A 6000-nucleotide genomic window follows, 5' to 3' on the forward strand; every position below is an offset into this window, starting at 1 on the left:
ACCACGGATGTTCACACTTTCTGACCCATTCCTGAACAATCTGTTTTTAATAATAAAACCATGTCCTTGGTAATAAATACCACATTTGTATCTGCTATTCCTTTTCCCAATTCAATACCTGTGCGGCTTCACTTGGTGTCTAGACAGCACGCAGTGCACAAGTTTTAGCAAGTCATCATTATTTGCACTTTACTCTGAATATATAGACTAGAGTTCAAGATGTGTACGCCTACAGCTTTTCATCTGTCAGACCTGGTGAGACTATTAAGCAAAGTCATATGAAGCCGTATGGGTCAAATCCACAGTAATCGTCGATGCTCTTTAAGCTTTGAAGTCTTGTGTAAAGTTGAGTTCAGTTTCTCATCTCAGTGTATTTTTCTTGTGGTCCTAATCGCTGCAGAAAAATAAAATCACTGTAGTCTAATAGTGTATATTAACTAAAACCTCTGTTGCACTGTTTATTCTGTTTGTTCCAGGTTATAATTTGGTGCAAACTGTGAAGGGCTGGCACAAACCTCAAGCTAAACAGAGAAATTATTTGCAGGGGGTGGACACAATAACAATCTAATGCAATCTAATTACCTTGCAACAAAGACCATCGTGGTGAAGCTTATACTATTGTCTGGTTTTGTTGAGGTGGTGATTAGACTCTATGGGGATTTTCAGGGCTGTTCTTATCAATGCTGTATTGGATTTCCTGTTATACAAGGCATTTCTACTACAGCCTGTCCATAAAGCAGATCTTTTTTATAGATTCATAAAACAATGGACACCTGCTATACACTGCATGCATAGGTAAGAAATGTGTGGTAGAACACATGGTTATACATTTTCACTCTGGCTGGTTTATCTTTTTCATGGAAAATGAATAAAGTGCAGCGACTCTGGAATCATCACTGGGTTTAACGTTCAGCGTCTAAACGAGAAACTGTCTTATTAACAGCTTTGAGGCCTATTGAGACCGAGAGGGGGCTGATAAGTGTACTGTAGGTGGCATTAAATCTGCCATCCGTGCAGTCTTTCTGCGCATTCCAAAACAGAAGAGGAGCTCAACCAGTCCTAAACTTCAATGTGTTCAGCATGATCAAATCTTTATGATTGTGAAAAGGTGACGCGTAATAGCTCCAGCTATTCTTAAGTCCCATAGCTCAACGAACGAAAGCCTTGATGTGCTATCTTGCGGCACTAATGGATATACCATTTAACGAAATTGTTGTTTTCCTCTCCTCCTCCTGCCAATATGGCAGACATCCAACAGAAGAGACGCAAACCCAGCGTTTTAACTGGTGCTGACCATGTTGGTAATAAAGCAAAAAGAAATAATATGAGAGAAGGCCTTTAACTGTGTATACCCTCGTGGTCTAGGGTATTTTGGTTGAAAAAGATTCTGCGAATGACATCTATATAAGAATATCCACTGGCTGAAAATGAAAGACATTTTTCTTGCTTTATTGTGCATCCAAATAGCTTCTTGAAAAATACAGAGGCTAGAGGCTGCCAACAGAATACTTTAGGGAAAAGAGAGAAGGCAAAACATCTGGCCTCCAAATTTTAATTAGACTTACTATTGGGATTTCTTTCATTTTACATACTGGGGTATTTCCTTCCCTTGAGGACCTTTTTTTTTTACAACATGATGTGAAATAAAATAATAAAATATAAACTATTAATTTAAAGTGGAATACCATTTATGTAGGAATCTATGTTCATTTCTAACAGGGACAGAACAGATCAAGAACAGCAATTCGAAAAATCTTCACATGCTATGATAATTGATGTTTCAACATCTCGAGTCCAGCACTTTGTTCCAAAGCCACAGACTACAGCTCGGACTTTATTATCATCTTGACGTCTGAAGCTACACTGTAAACAAGTTATTTTGTCAGTGTGTTTGTTTGATCTGAGATTTTATATGCTCAAATTAGACTAGTTCAACTAAAGTGCAGCTGGCACCGAAGCAGAAAATGTACTCTTATCTATAGAAAATGCCCTAGAGTGAGCTCATATCACACAGGGAGGAAAACTGCTGCTTCACTGCTCTAAATGGGTTTGTTTGAGGCATTAATCTTTCTCCAAGCATTCTCTGGGCAGTCTCTCAGTCACCATTGTACATTGTATTTCAAGACTGGCCAGCCCTGCCCTTGCATAAGCTCAAGTAGGCATACCTTTATTTTATAAAGAGAAGCACTTGGTAAGCCTTTCTATTTAGGCTATAATGTGCAGCTCAATAGTGCAAAGTCCAGTAAGTTTTTTTTCTGCTGACTTAAGCTTTGACGTACAGTAAAAAAAAATCTTCATTATCTCTGTTCACTGCGCCATAGCCTGCTGAAGATGTGAGACTCAAGTAACTGGTTACACAAAGTGTGTTTAAAGCAGTTATTAGGACTGTGAATCATGAAAAATTTCAATATGTACAATTTTCCAGCAGATATAGTATCATTATACCTTATGAGTCTTTTACAGAAAAAGTGTAAATTTTACACATTCTGTATTTTTCCCATTTATGAGAGTTTCTTTTGATGTATCATTTACTGCTGTATCATTTATACACACAGTAATTTCCCACTATTTTTCTGAATGTGACAACATTCTGAACTTGATACTTGTCACACAAACAGCATATTCTCGCTGGATGCTCTGAAATAGGCCTTATTCTGAATAAAGCATTTTCTTATTAAGACATGTATGTCGATATTATTCGGGTTTAGAAGCAAGTCAACAGTGTGTGAGGCTAGGGGATACATGCTCAAAAATATCTGCATTTCTGGTTGGAAGGAGAGACACTATACCTAGACTTTGGTATCAGTAGGTTTTTGGATATGCACAAATATCACAATCCTGACCTGTGTTTGCACGGCTCAACAATGTGTCACCGGTGGACAAAAATGGCTGCATGTAAACGGGAATATTATTGGAGAAATCACTTTAATTACTCATGTAAACAGCTTGGTAGTTTGTTGCCTTTTTCAGAATAAGGGCAAAAGGCAGAATATGTGTGCATCCTTCTCTTTCAGTCAGTCTTTGAATCCTAATATTTCATTACATGCATCATAGTTGCAAAATGTTTGTTTGTAAACGTTCTGCCATTGACCTGGCCAGGTTCAATAAAGGTTATATGAATAAAAAAAACTGACACACATAAGAGTTACATTCCTAATCCTATGATTTTTCTGCTACATTCTTTTTCAAGTGGAGTATTTTGTAATTTAATTTGTTTCATAAATAAATATATAGATAAAAATTCATAAAATTTGACCTTAAATGACCAAACTAAATAATCTAATATTACACAATAATTAAATAATGATTCAATTCTAAAAAGTTCTCTCTGTGCAAAGACATGTGATGAAGAAACCAGGAGATACGCTGACTTCTTCAATTTAAGCTCCCCAGGTAGGATGTTCTCAAAGCCTGAGGGCCTAGAAAGCAAAGACTGAATTGCCTTTGGTCTTCAGTCTAGACTACAGAATGGCCAGGGGGGTCCTGAGGTTGTCAGGTTATAAACTTGCTCAGGTTAAAAGATCACAGACAGCTTCCCTCAGACATACCAGAGCGTTCTAAGTAATCCGTACAACCTAAAATCAGTAACTCCAACAGAGACAACACGTAACGCTCACAGACAAGCAGCCAAGAGAAACTAAAACAGAGATTCAGGATGAGAGGGTGTTGTGAAGTTGCTCTTTTAACGACTTCTTGTCCATAAGTCTTTCAAAATGAACACAATAGCTTAATGTCTTGTCATAAATACTCTTTATGTGACTTGTAGGTTTACTTAACAAGCTCATTATTTGGAAGAGAATGGTTTCTTTGTTCTTGCAAATCTTTAACTGTTCCCATCAGCTTACTTAGAATAAAAGAGTGCTCATGCTTTTTAATGAGTTTGTGAATGCAGATGAGGCATTTGAACGTATCCTGGATGGTTTCTGTAGTGGAGTATATTTTATAGCCTGTACTTTTTACTCCTTTACATTTGCCATTGATTTGTTACAACCAGTCTGCTCTGATGCAGGGATTGAGTGTAAGTGGAAGAGCATGCGAGGAGCTCCTCTCCTGCAGGTGCCATGTTGCCAGCTGCCTGGAAGAAAAAGAAGCCCCACCTGTCTCTTGACCACAGTGCAGTGATGACGGAGCAAAACGCAGAATAAGAGGCAGCTTCCAGGGACTGCGTCTGGCCACAATAGCCACAACAAAATTTAGAAAAGACAACAGTTACATGGTGAAGTGCCTCCTGAGAAACACTGAGAATGCCCCTTTTATACACCTCTCTTCTAACGGCCATGAGCACATAGAAGCTGCGCACACTGTAGTTGAAAATGTAGATTGCCAGCTAAAGTTAGCTATTAATGCTGCTGTTAATTTTTCATGTGTGGAACGTTAGTCTTTGATGTTATGATAATGATATTAACTTAGCTTGTAGCTTGTGGTCTGTTGGGCTTTGGAATTGGTGTGCTTTAGAAAGCAGTTACCCTAATGTAATGCCAATTTTGATGTTAATTTTTAAGTAAGTTTGAGGTTTTATCCACATGCTGTCTTTTCAACACATTATGACAGATTTATTGTTTACGAAAGAGGAAGGAGCGCTGCATGGCCCTGATCGCTGATCTGACAGCTGCTCTTTGGAGGTGCACGTGGGAGAAGATTGAGGAAGTCTTGCCTAATATTAAATGGTGCAGACGACCACAAACCAAGGAACTCTGTCTTCAGGTGGAATAATGATCATTTATTCCTCGAGCATATAGGCAAACAAACAGATGGACTCGTATACCTGGAGTCAATACGCATCGGTCTGTTTGTTTGCCTATATGCTCCAAGAATAAACACAGGGAATGATTGGAGGCTGTGACAGAATCAGGAAAAGAAAAATGTGCCTTTGACAACTGAACAATATTCACTGCCCTCAGGGAAAAATAGGGGTTCCTGACACATGACATAATCCAGAAAATGAAAGTCAAACTCTGAAATGATGGTCGCATAACAGGAGCTGTTCCTAATCTGTACATAACTTACGTTAATTATTAACTAAAATTTCCAGAGATGATTCCTTTTGTGTCTCGTGGATTGATGGCATAGGACATTTTCAGAGGTGATTTTGACAAATTGGTGGCCAAACTGAAAATATCGGTTTGCATATAAATTGCACGGATTGTCATCTCCTGCAAAATGAGTCTTTTTTTTGGTTTGTTTTTTTTAAATTGGCATAAAGAAAAACGTGTGCTTGCTGAAACTGTGGCTGGTTTTTGCCAGTATGCCAGATGGGCTCTACAACTGTAACTCTACATGATTTACCGACAGAGAAACAGAATTAAGATGGTTTCAAGAGGCTTTTCTTTGAAAATGTAAGGATGATGGTACTTCAGCTTTTGAGTGAGAATGAATAATTGTGACTTTCAGACCTATCCTGGGTGAACCTCAGGGACACAGATTAGCTGTTTTGTGAGCAGAAAGCTTTTGTAATCCATTGTTGGAGTCCTCCACCACCCATTGTGACACTTGTGCCAGTATGTATTAAAGCACCAGTCTGTTCCACAGGGTCACACTGCGAAAGGGGTTCAGGCATGAAGTTATTTTGGAGATTATATTTGTGAAGGATGATATAGTGACTCTGTCATATCATGAGCATGAGCATTTTGTAGGGTTCTTCTACTTAACATTAGATTTTGAGGCGTAAGATATCATGATGGAGATCATGAGGAGAGCCATTACCATAAGAACTGTCACTCTATGCTGTTTTGAAGTAGACGCCAAGATACAGAGGAAATGAGAAGCTTTTCATGTTTAATTAATAATGCTAATGAAACTTAATTAGAGCAGCTTATGAAAAATGCATTCAAATGAGAGATGAGCTTTATCCTTAAATAACAAGCCTCCTGTGCTGGATTTGGTGTCCTATTACATGCTAATTAGACAGCACTAGGGACTGTTAATGAGCATAGATCATTTCAATCTTAGCACAGCAGGGCCCCCACCAAGCGCTTATGACCATATATGTGCAAATCTCTT

Source organism: Chaetodon trifascialis, chromosome 16 (assembly GCF_039877785.1).
Source record: "Chaetodon trifascialis isolate fChaTrf1 chromosome 16, fChaTrf1.hap1, whole genome shotgun sequence".
Classification (NCBI taxonomy): Eukaryota; Metazoa; Chordata; class Actinopteri; order Chaetodontiformes; family Chaetodontidae; genus Chaetodon; species Chaetodon trifascialis.